Consider the following 20935-nt stretch of genomic DNA (forward strand, 5'->3'; position numbering starts at 1 on the left):
TGTAGTGGTGGTGTGTGTAGTGGTGGTGTGTAGTGGTGTGTAGTGGTGTGTAGTGGTGTATAGTGGTGTGTGGTGGTGGTGTGTGGTGGTGGTAGTGGTGGTTGTGTGTAGTGGTGGTGTGTAGTGGTGGTGTGTGGTGGTGGTGTGTAGTGGTGTGTAGTGGTGGTGTGTGGTGGTGGTGTATGGTGGTAGTGTGTGTAGTGGTGGTGGTGTGTAGTGGTGTGTGTAGTGGTGGTGTGTGGTGGTGTGTGGTGGTGTGTAGTGGTGGTGTGTGTAGTGGTGGTGGTGTGTAGTGGTGTGTGTAGTGGTGGCGTGTGGTGGTAGTGGTAGTGGTGGTGTGTGTAGTGGTGGCGTGTAGTGGTGTGTGGTGGTGGTGTTTGGTGGTGGTGTATGGTAGTGGTGTGTAGTAGTGGTGGTGTGTAGTGGTGGTGGTGGTGTACAAAGGGGGAACAGAACTTGGTCAGCGAATGCAGCGCGGATTTATTTGCAAATCGACAGCGCAAAGAGTTCCCATGGATTGTCGCGTGTGCCTTGAACGAGACGGGGGTAGGGGCAGCAGCAGGGGCAGCGGCAGCAGGGGCAGCAGCAGCAGGGGCAGCAGCAGCAGGAGGGGCAGCAGCAGGGGCAGGAGCATCAGCATTGAAACTTGCGTCTGGATGTTCGGCGCTCCCCGAGTGGTGATGCGTGCACCACCAGGACGCGCCTGGGAGGCCGCACCCGAGCGATCGGTCGCGTGCGACTCTCAGGTCGCAGTCGGAGACTCGGACTCGACTGCCTGTGAGCGACTCGTTTCATCATCACCATCGTCATCACCATCGTCATCACCATCATCATCACCATCATCACCACCATCGTCATCACCATCATCACCACCATCGTCATCACCATCATCACCATCATCATCACCATCATCACCATCATCACCACCATCGTCATCACTATCATTATCACCACTACCATCATCACCATCATCATCACCATCATCACCATCATCACCATCATCACCATCATCACCATCGTCACCACCATCACCACCATCACCACCATCATCACCACCATCACCACCATCATCACCATCACCACTACCGTCATAACCACCACGTGCTGCTGCTGCAACGTTTGCGCCACTCTCATTGGTCGGTCACGGAACTCTCGCGCGGAGTTCACAAATTCCCCTTTGCAGCGCGACTGTTCGCTCGGATGTGGTGGTGGTGGTGGTGGACAAAGCTGCCAGACGTTTCGACTTGCAGTGTCTCATCAGCAGCAGAGCCGGGCTTGCTAGAACCGATGCCTTGTCAAACTGCCAGATGCTGTCTATAAGCAAGGGCTGGTTTCGACTTGCAGTGTCTCATCTTCCGACGTTCGTTGTGAATTCATCCCCACCGTCACTTAGCGCTAACCTCACGTGGCCAGTCGGAGGTGGCGCGGGTTTAAGGAGGGGAAGGATGGCATCACTAAACACAGCATCAGCAGTAGCAGCGGTACAGAAAGTAGTTCGTGTTCATATTCTTCGGGTCTTTCGGTAAAGTCACGTAGAAGGGAAACAATAAAATAATAAAATATATATAAAACAATAAAAATTCTCACGACGTTTCGACCATAACACAAACGGTCGACACACCTGATGACGACCGTTTGTGTTATGGTCGAAACGTCGTGAGAATTTTTTTATTGTTTATATATATTTTATTATTTTATTGTTTCCCTTCAACGTGGTGACTTTACCGAAAGAGCTAAGAATATGAATTACTGCAGTCACGAAAGCTTTAAATCAAAATTTCACGTAGATTGCTTCAAAGGAAGAACACAAATTTATTTGAAAAAAAAATGCTGACCTCACATTAACATAAACTTATCCACCATACATGCGGTGTCCTACCGTTTTCTCATACCTCACATTAACATGAACTCCTTCTAACCATGCTGCTGACACTTGGGCTACGCCAATTGTAAACCTTTATAAACAGTTTGCCTTTAGAGGCTAACCCCTCGTTTTTTTCTCCACCTGATGACGACCGCTTGCGTTGCGATCGAAACGTCGGAGATTTTTATAATGCTTTTGAACGATCTACGTGGTGACTTTACCGAAAGAACCAATAAATATGAATCCCTGCAGTCACGAAAGTTTTAAGTCAAAATTTAGTTCGTGTTTAGTAGGTAGTGAATGTGGTGGTGGTGTAGGTAGTGAGTGGTGGTGTAGGTAGTGAGTGGTGGTGTAGGTAGTGGGTGGTGGTGTAGGTAGTGAGTGGTGGTGGTGTAGGTAGTGAGTGGTGGTGGTGTAGGTAGTGAGTGGTGGTGGTGTAGGTAGTGAGTGGTGGTGTAGGTAATGGGTGGTGGTGTAGGTAGTGGGTGGTGGTGTAGGTAGTGAGTGGTGGTGTAGGTAGTGAGTGGTGGTGGTGTAGGTAGTGAGTGGTGGTGTAGGTAGTGGGTGGTGGTGTAGGTAGTGAGTGGTGGTGTAGGTAGTGAGTGGTGGTGAAGGTAGTGAGTGGTGGTGGTGGTGTAGGTGGAGAGTGGTGGTGGTGTAGGTAGTGAATGTGGTGGTGGTGTAGGTAGTGAGTGGTGGTGTAGGTAGTGAGTGGTGGTGGTGTAGGTAGTGAGTGGTGTAGGTAGTGAGTGGTGGTGGTGTAGGTAGTGAGTGGTGGTGGTGTAGGTAGTGAGTGGTGGTGGTGTAGGTAGTGAGTGGTGGTGTAGGTAATGAGTGGTGGTGGTGTAGGTAGAGAGTGGTGGTGTAGGTAGTGAGTGTTGGTGGTGTAGGTAGTGAGTGGTGGTGTAGGTAGTGAGTGGTGGTGTAGGTAGTGAGTGGTGGTGGTGGTGTAGGTAGTGAGTGGTGGTGGTGTAGGTAGTGAGTGGTGGTGGTGTAGGTAATGGGTGGTGGTGTAGGTAGTGAGTGGGGGTGGTGTAGGTAGTGGGTGGTGGTGTAGGTAGTGAGTGGTGGTGGTGTAGGTAGTGGGTGGTGGTGTAGGTAGTGAGTGGTAGTGTAGGTAGTGAGTGGTGGTGGTGTAGGTAGTGAGTGGTGGTGTAGGTAGTGAGTGGTGGTGGTGTAGGTGGAGAGTGGTGGTGTAAGTAGTGAGTGGTGGTGGTGGTGTAGGTAGTGAGTGGTGGTGGTGGTGTAGGTGGAGAGTGGTAGTGTAATATGGGGAGTGGTGGGTGTAGTGGTTAGCGCTGCGCTGCGCTACAAACCCGGCGACCCGAGTTCGATTCTCGCTCACGGCTAATTATCCGATCCGGTCCTGGGACTCCTCTAGGTCGACTGAGCCTCAAAGGAGTACCTGGTGCGATGTGCAGTAAACATCGCCACTGGGGAGACAAAGGCGGTCGGGCGTGGTGCTGGCCACCCACCCCCTCGTGTGCCGTTCCTAACAGCACTTGCCCCAACAGTCTGTTACAGGCGTTGATCTTTTGGTGATGATGTTGATGATGGTGTTGATGATGGTGTTGATGATGATGATGTTGATGACGGTGGTGTTTATGACGATGGTGTTTATGATGATGATGGTGTTTATGATGATGATGGTGGTGTTTATGATGATGATGGTGTTGGTGCTTTTCGCTCGTTTGTGCCTCCTTCAAGTGCTGTGTTTAATTTATTCGCGCTCTGTGAATGCTTTGTGGGGTCGATGGGGGGGGGGGATGAGGGGGGGGGGCTTTGGACAGCTGTTGTTGTTGTTGTTGTGGGATAAATGTTCGTAGGAAATATTGTTGTCGGTGAGATCAAGAAAGAGTGGGAGGGGAGAGTGTGGGGAGAGTGTTAAAGTGCGTGTGGAGAGAGTGTGGAGAGAGTGGGAGTGGGTGGGGAGAGTGTGGGGGGAGAGTGGGAGTGTGTGTGTGTAGGGAGAGAGAGTGGGAGTGTGTGGGGAGAGTGTGTGGGGAGAGTGGGAGTTGGTGGGGAGAGTGTGGGGGGAGAGTGGGAGTGGGTGGGGAGAGTGTGGGGGGAGAGTGGGAGTGGGTGGGGAGAGTGTGGGGGGAGAGTGGGAGTGTGTGTGTGTGTGTAGGGAGAGAGAGTGTGTGGGGAGAGTGTGTGGGGAGAGTGGGAGTTGGTGGGGAGAGTGGGAGTGTGTAGGGAGAGAGTGGGAGTTGGTGGGGAGAGTGTGGGGGGAGAGTGGGAGTGTGTAGGGAGAGAGTGGGAGTTGGTGGGGAGAGTGTGGGGGGAGAGTGGGAGTGTGTAGGGAGAGAGTGGGAGTGTGTAGGGAGAGAGAGTGGGAGTGTGTGGGGAGAGTGGGAGTGTGTAGGGAGAGAGTGGGAGTTGGTGGGGAGAGTGTGGGGGGAGAGTGGGAGTGTGTAGGGAGAGAGTGGGAGTGTGTAGGGAGAGAGTGGGAGTTGGTGGGGAGAGTGTGGGGGGAGAGTGGAAGATGCCGTTTGAGAAGTGTAACTGTCGATATTTGTTACATTTGAATGTTCGGTCCAATAAAATATTTCACCCTGCATGTTATCGGGAGACTGCGTGAGTGAGTGTGCGTGGGTAAGGTGAGTGTGTGTGTGTGGGTAAGGTGAGTGTGTGTGCGTGGGTGTGTGTGTTTAAGGTGAGTGAGTGTGTGTGGGTAAGGTGAGTGAGTGTGTCTGGGTAAGGTGAGTGTGTGTGGGTGAGTAAGGTGAGTGAGTGTGGGTGAGTAAGGTGAGTGAGTGTGGGTGAGTAAGGTGAGTGAGTGTGTCTGGGTAAGGTGAGTGATGGTGAGTAAGGTGAGTTTGTGGGTAAGGTGAGTGAGTGTATGCGTGGGTAAGATGAGTGTGTGGGTAAGGTGAGTGTGTGTGTGGGTAAGGTGAGTGTGTGTGTGTGTGGGTGAGAAGGGTGAGTGTGTGTGGGTGAGTAAGGTGATTGTGTGTGTGGGTAAGGTGAGTGTGTGTCTGGGTAAGGTGTGTGTGTGTGGGTAAGGTGAGTGTGTGCGTGGGTAAGGTGAGTGTGTGTGGGTGAGTAAGGTGAGTGTGTGTGTGGGTAAGGTGAGTGTGTGTGCGTGGGTAAGGTGTGTGTGTGTGGGTAAGGTGTGTGTGGGTAAGGTGAGTGTGTGTGGGTGAGTAAGGTGAGTGTGTGTGTGTGTGTGAGTAAGGTGAGTGTGTGTGGGTGAGTAAGGTGAGTGTGTGTGTGGGTAAGGTGAGTGAGTGTAGATGAGTAAGGTGTGTGTGGGTAAGGTGAGTGTGTGTGGGTGAGTAAGGCGATTGTGGGTAAGGTGAGTGTGTGTGTGGGTAAGATGAGTGTGTGTGTGTGGGTAAGATGAGTGTGTGTGCGTGGGTAAGGTCAGTGTGTGTGGGTGAGTAAGGTCAGTGTGTGTGTGGGTAAGGTGAGTGTGTGTGGGTGAGTAAGGCGATTGTGGGTAAGGTGAGTGTGTGTGTGTGGGTAAGATGTGTGTGTGTGTGTGGGTAAGATGAGTGTGTGTGCGTGGGTAAGGTCAGTGTGTGTGGGTGAGTAAGGTGAGTGTGTGTGTGGGTAAGGTGAGTGTGTGTGGGTAAGGTGAGTGTGTGTGGGTGAGTAAGGGAAGTGTGTGTGGGTAAGGTGAGTGTGTGTGTGGGTAAGGTGAGTGTATGTGTGTGGGTAAGGTGAGTGTGTGTGTGGTTAAGGTGAGTGTGTGCGTCGGTAAGGTGAGTGTGTGTGTGGGTGAGTAAGGTGTGTGTGGGTAAGGTGAGTGTGTGTGTGTGAGTGGGTAAGGTGAGTGTGTGGGTAAAGTGAGTGTGTGTGGGTGAGTAAGGTGAGTGTGTGTGTGTGAGTAAGGTGAGTGTGTGTGGGTGAGTAAGGTGAGTATGTGTGGGTGGGTAAGGTGAGTGTGTGTGAGTGGGTAAGGTGAGTGAGTGTGTGTGTGGGTAAGGTGAGTGTGTGTGCTTGGGTAAGGTGAGTGAGTGTGTGTGTGTGGGTAAGGTGAGTGTGTGTGTGGGTAAGGTGAGTGTGTGTGTGTGGGTAAGGTGAGTGTGTGGGTAAGGTGTGAGTGTGTGTGTGTGTGGGTAAGGTGAGTGTGTGTGGGTGAGTAAGGTGAGTATGTGTGGGTTGGTAAGGTGAGTGTGTGTGAGTGGGTAAGGTGAGTGAGTGTGTGTGGGTAAGGTGACTGTGTGTGTGTGGGTAAGGTGAGTGTGTGGGTAAGGTGAGTGAGTGTGTGTGCGTGGATAAGGTGAGTGAGTGTGTGTGAGTAAGGTGTGAGTGTGTGTGGGTAAGGTGAGTGTGTGTGTGTGGGTAAGGTGAGTGTGTGTGGGTAAGGTGAGTGTGTGTGGGTAAGGTGAGTGTGTGTGTGGGTAAGGTGAGTGTGTGTGTGTGGGTAAGGTGAGTGTGTGTGTGGGTAAGGTGAGTGTGTGTGTGTGGGTAAGGTGACTGTGTGTGTGTGGGTAAGGTGAGTGTGTGTGTGTGGGTAAGGTAAGTGTGTGTGGGTAAGGTGAGTGTGTGTGTGTGTGGGTAAGGTGCGTGTGTGGGTAAGGTGAGTGTGTGTGGGTAGGGTGAGTAAAGTGAGTAGGGTGAGTATGGTGAGTAAAGTGAGTAGGGTGAGTATGGTGAGTAAAGTGAGTAGGGTTAGCAGGGTGAGCAGGGTGAGTATGGTGAGTAGGGTGAGTCGGGTGAGTAAGGTGAGTAAGGTGAGTGGTGTGAGCAGGGTAAGGTGAGTATGGTGAGCAGGGAGATTAGGGTGAGTAGGGTGAGTATGACGAGTATGGTGAGTAGGGTGAGTAGGGTGAGTATGATTAGTAGGGTGAGTAGGGTGAGTATGACGAGTATGATGAGTAGGGTGAATATGATAAGTAGGGTGAGTATGACGAGTAGGGTGAGTATGACGAGTAGGAACCCTTCGTTTGCCAAGGGAACGTGTCTTAAGAAGATCACAGCGAGAGGGTTCGGCTGGAAGTCACGGCTGGAGGCTGAGTCGACCTAGGGGAGGGCCCAGGACCGGTTTAGATAATCGTCACCGGTGTTGGCCGTGAGCACCAATCGAACTGGGGTCTGCAGGTTCGTAGCGCAGCGTAGCGCTAACCGCTGCACCACCGCTCCCCACACACGCGGCGCTGGTATCTCATCTCGCACTGCCATCTGAGGAGGTCTTCTCGTCCCAGTCGGCTGTGCTGACGAAGAGAGAGAGACAGAGAGACGCAAACTCCAACTCGCCTGCGGCAGGCGGCGTCAGGGTTCGGGATCGAACAAAACCCACGACCTCCCGCAGACCCAGGCGAGGTCCCCTGCACGGAGTCCACAAACCTCGCGATCGGGGAGTCGCGATCGGAGAGTCGCCATCGGGGAGTCGCGATCGGGGAGTCGCGATCGGAGAGTCGCGATCGGAGAGTCGCGATCGGAGAGTCGCGATCGGGGAGTCGCGATCGGAGAGTCGCGATCGGAGAGTCGCGATCGGAGAGTCGCGATCGGAGAGTCGCGATCGGGGAGTCGCGATCGGGGAGTCGCGATCGGAGAGTCGCGATCGGAGAGAGAGTCGCGAGTCGAAGCGACAACTTCGAGGTGACGAGGCAGGCGGGTGACGGCTGGGCGCGAGAAGGCACCGGGCAACACCTGCAGCTCTCGCTGGGTGCCAGCTGGTGCCAGCTGGTGTCAGCTGGTGCCAGCTGATGTCAGCTGGTGCCAGCTGGTGCCAGCTGCTGTCAGCTGGTGCCAGCTGATGTCAGCTGGTGTCAGCTGGTGCCAGCTGGTGTCAGCTGTTGTCAGATGGTGCCAGCTGGTGTCAGATGGTGTCAGCTGGTGCCAGCTGGTGCCAGCTCGTGTCAGCTGGTGCCAGCTGTTGTCAGATGGTGCCAGCTGGTGTCAGATGGTGCCAGCTGTTGTCAGATGGTGCCAGCTGGTGTCAGCTGGTGCCAGCTGTTGTCAGATGGTACCAGCTGGTGTCAGATGTTGTCAGCTGGTGCCAGCTGGTGTCAGCTGGTGCCAGCTGGTGTCAGCTGGTGCCAGCTTTTGTCAGATGGTGCCAGCTGGTGTCAGATGGTGCCAGCTGTTGTCAGATGGTGCCAGCTGTTGTCAGCTGTTGTCAGATGGTGCCAGCTGGTGCCAGCTGTTGTCAGCTGGTGTCAGCTGGTGTCAGATGGTGCCAGCTGTTGTCAGCTGGTGCCAGCTGTTGTCAGCTGCTACCAGCTGGTGCCAGCTGTTGCCAGCTGGTGCCAGCTGTTGTCAGCTGTTGTCAAATGGTGCCAGCTGGTGCCAGCTGGTGCCAGCTGGTGTCAAACACACGACCCTAAACCAATAGATAGACCCCCGCGTGTAGCATGTAAGGGAGTTAGGGGCAAGCGCTGTTAGCGAGAGGCGCCTGTGAAGGCTCCCGGCACTGTGGCACGCGAAGGGGTCGGTGGCCAGCACCACGCCCGGCCGCCTTTGTCTCCTCAGTGACGCGATGCGGCAGGCAGGGCACGGGGGCGAACCGCGCCTCTGGCGGAGTGAGCGGTGAGCGAGCCGCTCACCGCTCGCTACTCACCGCTCGCTACTCACCCCTCACCTCTCACCCCCCCCACCGCTCACCCCCCACCCGCTCACCCCTCGCCACGCAGGGCCGAGCCCCAGGGCCCAGGTCTGCCCGGGCGCCTCCGCGGCGGCCGCTGACGGACGGCTCCTGAAGAGCGCCGGGAGACGGCGGGCGGTGCCCCCAAGTGGATTCCATCGTCTGCTGTGTCAGTGTGTGTGTCGGTGTGTGTGTCACTGTGTGTGTGTGTCACTGTGTGTCAGTGTGTGTGTGTGTGTGTCAGTGTGTGTGTGTGTCAGTGTGTGTGTCACTGTGTGTGTGTGTCACTGTGTGTGTCACTGTGTGTGTCACTGTGTGTGTCACTGTGTGTGTGTCGGTGTGTGTGTGTCACTGTGTGTGTGTGTCGGTGTGTGTGTGTCACTGTGTGTGTGTGTCGGTGTGTGTGTGTCACTGTGTCAGTGTGTGTGTGTCGGTGTGTATCGGTGTGTGCGTGTGTGTGGGGAGCGATAGCGCGCTGCGCTATGAACCTGGCGACCCGGGTTCGATTCCCGCTCATGGCCAACACCAGTGACGATTATCTGAACCGGTCCCGGGCCTCCCCTAGGTCGACTCAGCCTCAAATGAGTACCTGGTGCGGTGTGTAAACATTGCCCTTAGGAAGACAAAGGCGGTCGGGCGTGGTGCTGGCCACCCACCCCCTCGTGTACCGTTCCGGCCTTCATAGGTGCTCGCTAACAGCACTTGCCCCTACAGTCTGTTAAGGCTATATGGGGGATCTTTGTCTTTGTTTGTGTGTCAGTGTGTGTGTGTGTCAGTGTGTGTGTCAGTGTGTGTGTGTCAGTGTGTGTGTGTGTCAGTGTGTCAGTGTGTGTGTGTGTCAGTGTGTGTGTGTGTCAGTGTGTGTGTCGGTGTGTGTGTGTGTCGGTGTGTGTGTGTGTCGGTGTGTGTGTGTGTCGGTGTGTGTGTCGGTGTGTGTGTCAGTGTGTGTGTCAGTGTGTGTGTCAGTGTGTGTGTCAGTGTGTGTGTCAGTGTGTGTGTCAGTGTGTGTGTCAGTGTGTGTGTCAGTGTGTGTGTGTCGGTGTGTGTGTGTCGGTGTGTGTGTGTCGGTGTGTGTGTGTCGGTGTGTGTGTGTGTCACTGTGTGTGTGTCACTGTGTGTGTGTGTCACTGTGTGTGTGTCACTGTGTGTGTGTCGGTGTGTGTCGGTGTGTGTCGGTGTGTGTGTGTGTGTGTGTCGGTGTGTGTGTCTGTGTGTGTGTGTGTGTCGGTGTGTCGGTGTGTGTGTGTGTCAGTGTGTGTGTGTGTCAGTGTGTGTGTGTGTGTCAGTGTGTGTGTGTCAGTGTGTGTGTGTCAGTGTGTGTGTGTCAGTGTGTGTGTGTCAGTGTGGGTGTGTGTCAGTGTGTGTGTGTGTCGGTGGGTGTGTCGGTGGGTGTGTCGGTGTGTGTGTCCGTGTGTGTGTGTGTCGGTGTATCGGTGTGCGTGTGTCAGTGCGTGTGGGGAGCGATAGTGTAGCGGTTAGCGCGCTGCGCTATGAACCTGGCGACCCGGGTTCGATTCCCGCTCACGGGGAACACCAGTGACGAATATCTGAACCGGTCCCGGGCTTCCCCTAGGTCGACTCAGCCTCAAATGAGTACCTGGTGCGGTGTGTAAACATTGCCACTAGGGATACAAAGGCGGTCGGGCGTGGTGCTGGCCACCCACCCCCTCGTGTACCGTTCCGGCCTTCATAGGTGCTCGCTAACAGCACTTGCCCCTACAGTCTGTTAAGGCTATAGGGGATATTTATCTTTGTCTTTGTTGGTGTATCGGTGTGTGTCACAACAGTACACTTTTCAAACGGCGTTTTCCACACTCTCCCCACGCTCTCTCCCCACGCTCTCTCTCCCCACAACAACCGCCAATCGCCACTAATTGGTGGGGACCTCACCACGACGCTTGTGCCAGGCTATGTACACGTTGAGGCCACGTGAAGTGTCGAACGCCCGCTGGAAGGAGGCCACGGGGCAGACCCAGCATGGGCCACGGGTCGACTGACTGAGACGACTGCTCTCTGATGCACCACCTGTGCCCCCTGCTGTGCCAACTCGCTGTGCTAATACACGTATCGTCTTTGAAATTGATTAGCCTACGCATGATCGACTTTATTCCTCGCAAAGGGTGTCAGCTAGTTGGTGTTTTAACATCTTAACACCTCCTTGTGTTAGTAACAGATTTTACCCTTTTATCTGGCACAAAAACTGACACCTTTATACAAGGGATCATGTTTGCAATAACCACAACACAAGCAGTCAAAATGCAAACAAAAAGAGACAACTCTGATAATGCACTGTCCTTGAAATTGAATGGTCCACACCCGAGACGGCTTTTCTTAGAGCCTAGTCTCCACTGGTGTTGGACCAGAAGACGCCAACACCAGTGGAGACTAGGCTCTAAGAAAAGCCGTCTCGGGTGTGGACCAATCAATTTCAAGGACAGTGCCAATATTATTATCAGAGTTGTCTCTTTTTGTTTGCATTTTGACTGCTTGTGTTGTGGTTATTGCAAACACGATCTCTTGTATAAAGGTGTCAGTTTTTGTGCCAAATAAAAGGGAAAAAACCTGTTACTATATCTTGCTACTGGCAAAGGAGGTCTCATAGTGTAAACCTCCTTGTGTATTATCAGCAAGGGTACAAACCTCATTGTTATCCATAATTGTTTTGTTGGGGTTAGAGCGCGTCAATAATATCAATTGTGGTGTCGTGAAACCCGCCACCACCCGACAGCCAACTAGTGACAGGGTTTGTCACGTAAACAGAACGTGGCCAATTCGTTACGAGTACAGTACTAACCGGGTCGCGGCGGACTTAACGACACGTTTAAATTTACGAGATTTAGCCCAAACTAAACCTCTGTTACGGAATTATTAGAAAATGCTACTACGGTACATTATTCTTACATTATTATATTATTAGATTAGTATTACATTATTCTTAAATTATTATATAATCAGATTAGTATTACATTATTTATACATTATTATATTAGATTAGTATTACATTTGTTTTGCATTATTAGATAAGTATTGCATTATTATTACATTATTATTAGATTATTAAAATATTAGTATTCCATTATTTTTACGTTATTATATTATTGTTAGATTAGTATTACATTATTCTCATATTATTATATTATTATTAGATAAGTATTGCATTATTTCGATTTAAAGCTTTCGTGACTGCAGGGATTAATCTCCTTGGTTCTTTCGGTAAAGTCACCACGTAGAATGGAAATAAAATAATAAAAATAAAACTTAATAAAATAAAATTCTCACGACGTTTCGGCCACAACACAAATAGCCTTCTTCAGGTGAAGGAACAGAACTGTCGGGACGACAGCGCTTCAATGAACACTGCTAAGCTTGGCAGCGTCTTTTAAGCTGGGTGGGAGGAGCAGAGTGCCTTGACAAAGGAGTTTACATATCAACAGAAGAATTTAGCATTGAAGTAGCTGTGTTCATGTGAGAGATTAGCAGGATGTTAAAGTCAGAAATTAGCATGTAACTGGGAGATTAGCATGATGTTAGAGTGAGGGATTGGCATGTAACTGGTCACGGAAGTAGCTATGTTAAAGTCAGAGTTTACATATCAACAGAAGAATTTAGCATTGAAGTAGCTGTGTTAATGTGTTGGATTAGCAGGGTGTTAAAGTCAGAAATTAGCATGTAACTGGGAGATTAGCATGATGTTAATGTGATTAGCATGTAACTGGTCACGGAAGTAGCTATGTTAAAGTCAGAGTTTACATATCAACAGAGGCATTTAGTATATTGACGTTAAAGAACTGCAACTACCCAACTATCATACAATAAGCCGATGTGAAAGAACTAAGTATAAACTACATAAATATAATAAATGTACTCAATATATTCTTCAATAAGTTGAGCTATTAACATAAAGTAACTGGGTATACACTACACTATATAATGAATACCATATAGTAAACTAATAAAAAAAACTAAAATAAAAACTACATCAATGTTGTCAATAAACTCAATATACTCTCCAATCAGCTGAGCTACTAACAATAAGTCATTATACATTACAATTCTACGTCGAAAAAAATGGGTGGCGGTTTTTTCTTTTCAACGTTAGCACCACGGAAAGCGACGAGCTTTGTTCAGACGGACGAGTCCATCTATGCTCGGAACGGAGGAGGGGGGAGAAACAGCCACGATGCGCTGCTCTGTCCTGTGTTGCGTTACAGCTATGCTATAAACTAGACTACTATACATTGCAATGTTATACCTTCCAATCTAAACTACATTGTATAATATCGTATACAAAGCCCAATGTAAGCTCTAACATTATGCATTATATTGATGTGTACAACTAAACTTTTTTCTACATTACACGACTATACACCGTAATATACACTGCCATAGACAAACCCCCCCCCCCCCCCCTTTGAATTATACAATGCGTTAATATACACTACCCTATACTTTAGACTATAAAATATTAGACTTGTAATATTCCACTATGTATTATTCTACCAACCCTACTGTATACCACACTGCTGTGTATTCACTATACAATTACGATACTATATATTGCCTTATGAATTATGTTAAACATTCCACTGTTATACTATTTATTATTATACAACATGCTATAAACCATACCATTGACCGTCGTGTGAGAGGTATTAAGAGGCAGTGCCAGCGAATGGACTGCGGTCTGAAAGTCACCGTAAAATACAATCAATCAAGAACCGAAATGGTTTATAACGTCTTTCCAATGGTTACTAAGCCAGAATCCATCTTCTCGGTTGAAATTGTCTCTGTGTTTGTATATGTGGATAGCCTCATGAACGAATCTCTCATGGTAGCCGGATGGCTTGCAGAGAACCTCCGTCTTGGAGAAGTCAATGTCATGTGAGCCCACTGAATTATAAGTGATCTGCCACGGCCGAGGTGTTCGTCCTACCATGTTTCAAGTCTGCTTTATGTTCACGGATGCGGTCCGAGATATGTTGTTTGGTTTCTCCAATGTAGCTGCTACCACAGAGGCAACTTAGTTTGTAGACGCCTGGGTACTGTATGTCTGGAACCACATATTTTACAGACGGAACCAGATCACGGATTTTATGTACTGTGTTGAATCGGACTGGGATCTTGTGTTTATTCAGGATTTTGGAGAACTTTATTGTGACCCTCGCAATGTAGGGTAAGGTGATGGTTTTGAATGGCTCCTCAAGAGAATCCTTCTTCATGGCTGGAGGGATAGCTTTGCGGATTGTGTAGTCGGAGTAACCATTAACCTTAAGAGCTTGGTGTATGTGCCTGAGTTCACTGGCAATGTGTTCCTGGTCGGAAATGCATTGGACTCTATGGTATAGAGTCTTGATGAGGGAATTCTTCTGGGATGGATGGTGGTGGGAATCCGGTTTAAAGTAAGCATCCGTATGGGTAGCTTTCCTGTAGACAGAGTGGCTCATTGAACCATCAGGTCTCCTTTTAATTAGAACATCCAAAAAGGGTAGCTTGCCATCTTTTTCGACTTACATGGTAAATCTGATGGCTGGGTGTATGGAATTGATGTGGTCGAGGAATTGGTCTAGAGCAGGCCGGCCATGTGGCCAGATGACAAAAGTGTCATCCACGTATGTCTCTTCCATAAGGTCGGGCGTAGAGTGGCAGTCTGGATGGCATCAGTCTCAAATTTTTCCATGAACATGTTGGCTACAACCAGAGATAGGGGGGAGCCCATTGGGGTGCCCTCAGTTTGTTTGTACAAAGTTCCATTCCAGGTGAAGTATGTGTTGGTTAAACAGTGTCTCGCCAGGGGGGGTACATCAATATGCAGTCCTTGATTAACCAAGTCTTCAATGATTGCGATGGTGTCAGGTACAGGAACTTTGGTGAATAAGGAAACCACATCAAAACTGACAAGCAGGTCGTCTGGGGACAGGGAAATACCCTTGATTGTCGATACCAGGTGAGTAGAGTTTAGTACCGCAGAGGTGGGTTTTCGAGTAAAAGGCAGCAGGATTTCAGACAGAAAACGAGCCAGTTTGTAGGTGGGGGAGTTGATAGTAGAGACGATGGGACGAAGGGGCGTATCTTCTTTATGTATCTTTGGGAGGCCATATAATCTTTTATTTTATTATGTTTAATTTTTATTATTGTATTTCCATTCTACGTGACTTTACCGAAAGAACCAAGAAGATATTCCATTATTATTACATTATTAGCTTATTATATTAGTATTACATTACTTTTACATTATTATATTATTAGATTAGTATTACATTATTCTTACATTATTATATTATTAGATAAGTATTACATTAGTATTACACTAGCTTTTTGGCCGTCCACGGACGGGTGTATATATTGCAGTAAATCTGAAAAAAAATTGTTCAGCTCATGATTAGTAATGAGGGGGGGAGGGGGGGTTGCTCCATGTGGAGTGACGTCACCCGCTAATGGTTATTGGGGAGGGGTGCGGCATGTGGAGTGACGTCACCCGCTCATGATTATTAATGAGGGGAGGGGTGCGGCATGGGGAGTGCGCGACCTTCTTGTGCGTTAGTGGAAATTTCCTCGCGGGCGTGCATGAATATTAATGAAAGGGGGGGGCCCTCTTTTGCAATGACGTCACGCACGGATGTAGCACTGTGCTGCGTAGATTTATTTTATACCGTCACTTTCTGTAAAAAAACGTCGTCATATTTGAAGCGACTTTGCGTCATAAATTATTTAATTCAGCTCCACCTTCCTCTGCGTTCGTGGGGTGGTGGGCCTCAAGTGGAGTGACGTCACGCGGGGGGGGGTGGATCTCATGTGGAGTGACGTCACGCGGGGGGGTGGGCCTCATGTGGAGTGACGTCACGCGGGGGGGGGTGCGCCTCATGTGGAGTGACGTCACGCGGGGGGGGGTGGGCCTCGTGTGGAGTGACGTCACGCGGGGGGGGTGGGTCTCATGTGGAGTGACGTCACGCGGGGGGGGGCTCATGTGGAGTTACGTCACGCGGGTCGGGGGTGGGTCTCATGTGGAGTGACGTCACGCGCGGGACACACACATTCTTGGGTTGTGATAGTAGCAATAAGAAGCACCATGTTATTTCCCTCGCCTGGCATGCAGGAGGTCTTGGACCTCCCCCTAGGTCGACTCAGCCTCAAATGAGTACCTGGTTGAGATCCACTCCAAAGAATTCACGCACACGCCCACTTTCCACTCATCCCGACCAGACAGATCAACTTCATTTAAAAGCCAGTCGACGGGCTCATTGAGAATCATTTTATTTTCACACGAGATCGGGTTGGGTCACGAAACGTCGAATAGATCAACACAGCGCAGCATTCTCAAACATTTAACAAAAACCCCACGATGTAACCCCACGACCAATTCGATTCGTGATTCATTATTTGTGCAGCGGCCGACAATGTGAATTCTCGAGCCAGAGCCCTCCACCACCCGACAGCGACGAACCAATCCAAGCAAAGCTGTCACGTAATCGGCGAATGTGCCCCACATTTTTGTTTTCCAACGTTTCGCTGGAGATTGCAAACAGCATCGTCGGCTCTCGCGTGAGCACGCGCAGAAACACCCACACACACCCAACAAACACACACACCCAACACTCACACACCCAACACCCACACACACCCAACACCCACACACACCCAACACCCACACACACACACCCAACACCCACACAGACCCAACACCCACACACACCCAACACCCACACACACCCAACACCCACACCCATACACACCCAACACCCACACACACCCAACACCCACACACACACACCCAACACCCACACACACCCAACACCGACACACACCCAACACCCACACACACACACCCAACACCCACACACACCCAACACCCACACACACCCAACACCCACACACACCCAATACCAACACCCATACACACCCAACACCCAAACACACCCAACACCCCGCCATCCCGTCACCACCACGGCGCCTGTGCCAGGCTAGGTGCACTTTGAGGCCACGTGAAGCGTCGAACGTTCGCTGACAGGAAGAGGACGTCACGGGACAGACCCAGCAGGTGCCATGGGTTGGCTGACCGAGATGAGTGGTAGACTGGTAGACGCACCACCAGCTGGTCCCTACTGTGCCAGGCTAGGTGCAGGAGGTCACGGGACAGACCCAGCAGGTGCCATGGGTTGGCTGACCGAGATGAGTGGTGGACTGGTAGACGCACCAGCTGCACCCCCTACTGTGCCAACACAGATAAAGATCCCCCGTATAGCCTGTAACAGACTGTAGGGGCAAGTGCTGTTAGCGAGCAGCACCTATGAAGGCCGGCACGGCACACGAGGGGGTGGGTGGCCAGCACTACGCCCGTCCGCCTTTGTCTCCCTCGTGGCGATGTTCACACACCGCACCAGGTACTCATTTCAAGACTGAGTCGACCTAGGGGAGGCCCAGAAGCGGTTTACCAATGATGGCCGTGAGCGGGATTCGAACTCGGGTTTTCTCCGCTACCGCTCCCCACTCACGCTATATGTGCGCGTGAGAGAGAGAGAGAGACTTTGAGTTTATGAGACAATTAAGCGTCTTGTAAATGGAAATCCTTAGCATAAGTGTACCTTATTTATAGTGTGTGGAGAGTGTGTGTACGTGGTTGTCTTGGGGAGCGGTGGTGCAGCGGTTAGCGCTACGCTGCGCTACGAACCCGGCGACCCAGGTTCGATTCCCGCTCACGGCCAACACCGGTGACGATTATTTGAGCCGGTCCTGGGCCTCCCCTAGGTCGACTCAGCCTCAAATGAGTACCTGGTGCGGTGTGTAAACATCGCCACTAGGGGAGACAAAGGCGGCCGGGCGTGGTGCTGGCCACCCACCCACCCCTAGTGTGCCGTGCCGGCCTTCATAGGTGCAGCTCGCCACTAGCACTTGCCCCAACAGTCCGTTTAGGTTATACGGGGGATCTTTGTCTTGTGTACGTTCAGATAAACGTCACTTGTGGTGTTGGTGGCCGTGAGCGGGAATCGAACTCTGGTGGCGGGGTCCGTAGCTAACCACTGCGCCACCACTCCCCACAACACACAGACACACACAACCACAACACACAGACACACAGAACCACAACACACAGACAACCACAACACACACACAACCACAACACACACACAACCACAACACACACACAACGACAACACACAGACACACACAACCACAACCGCAACACACACAACCGCAACACACACACACGACCACAACACACAGATACACACAACCACAACACACAGACAACCACAACAACAACCGCCATTCGCCACTAAGTGGCGGTGACGTCACCACGACGCTTGTGCCAGGCTATGTGCACCGTGAGGCCACGTGAAGTGTCGAACGCCCGCTGGCAGGAGGTCACTGGGCAGACCCAGGTACCACGGGTCGACTGACTGAGATGACTGGCTGATGCACCACCTGTGCCCCCTACTGTGCCAACCTGCTGTACTTTAGCTACCCGGCGCTCCGCTCGTTGTTCTGAGCGTCGCTCCTCCGACCTCCGTTGTTGTTGGAGGGCGACTGCCTCCAACTGCCCAGTAGCATCCTTCACGAGCCTCCTCCACAGAGGCCGATCATGACACCGCTGGTACCAGTCATCGGCAAGTCCACTCAGCTCCACGTCCTCCTGTACCACATCACTCCATCTCTTCTCTAGCCCGTGCCGCGCCCGCTTAGCCCCCTCAATCCGGCCAAACAAAAGCTGTTTCGGCATGTGGTGGCTGGGCATGCGGGCTACATGACCCAGCCATCGCAGCCTTGCCTGCCGGAGGAGCTCACCGATGGGACCCTGCCCAGATCTTTCAAGGATTTGTGAGCTCCTCACACAATCCAGTCTGGTTAAACCCAGGATGGATCGTAGGCAGGCCAGCCTAAATGTTTCTAACCGGCGAAGATGTTCCATTAGGGGGGTCCACGTTTCGCAAGCGTAGAGAAGGGAGGGAATGACCGTGGCCGAGAAGACCTGAAGCTTAGTGCGGAGCGACAGACCAGGTAGCTTCCACACAGCGTTACGCAACCGATGAAAATATATTGCCGCTCGACTGATTCGGAGTGAGACCTCTGCTGTTAAACTGGAGCCAGTCATAAGCACACTGCCCAGGTATGGGAAACTCTCCACTCTCTCCACAACTGCCCCATCACCGATTGGGAGTTGTGGGGGTGGAGTGTCCGATGGTACAAAATACCCAGGCAGGTGCTTAGTTTTGGTGGGGCTGATGGTAAGGCACCACATCTTAGTGGCACGCTCCAGTCTCAGCAGCAGCGTCTCCAACTCCTCCTCTGACTGAGCAGCTATTACTAAATCATCGGCATACATAACGTGGTTGAGCAATAGGGAGCCATCCCTTGACCGCACCCGGGCATCGATCAGCCTCCCATTATATCTGTACCATATGGAGATTCCCCCGGTACAGCTATTGAAGGCTTCACGAACTACGTGGTCAAAATAGAGGTTAAATAATGTGGGAGCCAGAGAACATCCCTGTCGCACCCCAAGGTGTACAGGGAATGGCTCTGACTCCCGGCCACGTAGTTTTACCCGGGCCCGCTCACCATCACGAAGGTCCTTAATGATCGTGAGCAGAGGGTCAGGTACTCCAAAAGCACGAAGAACGACCCAGAGCCCAGGCCTACTGATGGTATCATAGGCCTTGACCAGGTCAATAAAGCAGAGATGTAGGTCTTGTTGGAATTCCCTACACCTCTGCTGTAGCAGACGGACAGAAAATATGGCATCTGTGCAGGACCGCCCTTTCCTGAAATGACACACACAACACACACACAGACACACACAACACACAGACACACAGACACATAGACACACAGACACAACACACAGACACACAACACACACACACAGACACACACATACACACACAACACACACACAACACACACACAACACACACACAGACACACACACATACACACAGACACACACACACAGACACACATACACACACACAACACAGACACACACTCCCCCAGCCCCCACCCCTCGCAGTCAGCGGGCGAGTCGCGCCGGCGCCACCCGTCCCCTGTGGGGTCACAGGGGACGGGGGAGAGAGCCGGGAGACGTGGGGAGAGTGGGAGAGAGAGAGTGGAGAGTGTGGAGAGAGAGAGAGTGTGGAGAGAGAGAGAGTGGAGAGAGAGTGTGTGTAGAGAGAGTGTGTGGAGAGAGAGAGAGTGTAGAGAGAGTGTTTGGAGAGAGAGAGTGGAGAGAGAGTGTGGAGAGTGTGTGGAGAGAGTGTGGAGAGTGTGGAGAGAGAGAAAGTGTGTAGAGAGAGTGTGTGGAGAGAGAGAGTGTGTAGAGAGAGTGTGTGGAGAGAGAGAGTGGAGAGAGAGTGTGGAGAGTGTGTGGAGAGAGTGTGGAGAGTGTGTAGAGAGAGAGTGTGGAGAGAGAGAGTGGAGAGATAGTGTGGAGAGTGTGTGGAGAGAGTGTGGAGAGAGTGTGGAGAGAGAGAGTGGAGAGAGAGTGTGGAGAGTGTGGAGAGAGTGTGGAGAGTGTGGAGAGAGTGTGTAGAGAGAGTGTGTGGAGAGAGAGAGAGTGGAGAGAGTGTGGAGAGAGAGTGTTGAGAGAGAGAGAGAGTGGAGAGAGTGTGTGGAGAGAGAGTGTGTACAGAGAGTGTGTGGAGAGAGAGAGAGTGTGGAGAGAGAGTGAGAGAGAGAGTGGAGAGAGAGTGTGGAGAGAGTGTGGAGAGTGTGGAGAGAGTGTGGAGAGAGTGAGTGAGAGAGAGAGTGTGGAGAGAGTGTGGAGAGAGAGTGTGTGGAGAGAGAGAGAGTGTGGAGAGAGTGTGGAGAGAGAGAGTGAGAGAGAGAGTGTGGAGAGTGTGGAGAGAGTGTGGAGAGTGTGGAGAGAGAGTGTGGAGAGAGAGTGGAGAGAGTGCAAGCACGACGAGATCGATGAGTGACGTCACACCAGTAAGGGGAGAGCGTGCGTGTGTGGAGCGGTGGCGCAGTGGTTAGCGCACTGCGCGACGAACCGAGGTAGATTGACAACGACTAGTAAGTGTCCAATATTTCAAACGTTCCTGATGTCCCCCTAGATCAACGCAACCTTGGGGAGACAAAGGCGGCCGGGCGTGGTGCTGGCCACCCACTGTGTATCATTGCGATGATTGTGTGCGTGACTGGGTGTGTGTGTCTGTGTGTGTGTGTTTCAGACACTTCACGTGGCCTCAACGTGCACATAGCCTGGCACAAGCGTCGTGGTGACGGCACCGCCACTTAGTGGCGAATGGTGGTTGTTGTTGTTGTCAAGCTGTATTAGTAGGGAGCGGTGGTGCAGCGGTTAGCGCTAGGCTGCGCTACGAACCTGGCGACCCGAGTTCGATTCCCGCTCACGGCCAACACCGGTGACGATTATCTGAACCGGTCCTTGAGCCTCCCCTAGATTGACTCAGCCTCAAATGAGTACCTGGTGCGGTGTGTAGTAAACATCGTCACCGGGGAGACAAAGGCGGCCGGGCGTGGTGTTGGCCACCCACCCCCTCGTTTGCCGTGCCGGCCTTCGTAGGTGCTACTCGCTAACAGCA

Source organism: Petromyzon marinus, chromosome 38 (genome assembly GCF_048934315.1).
Source record: "Petromyzon marinus isolate PM22_M1 ecotype Great Lakes invasive population chromosome 38, UKy_Petmar_22M1.pri1.0, whole genome shotgun sequence".
Taxonomy (NCBI): domain Eukaryota; kingdom Metazoa; phylum Chordata; class Hyperoartia; order Petromyzontiformes; family Petromyzontidae; genus Petromyzon; species Petromyzon marinus.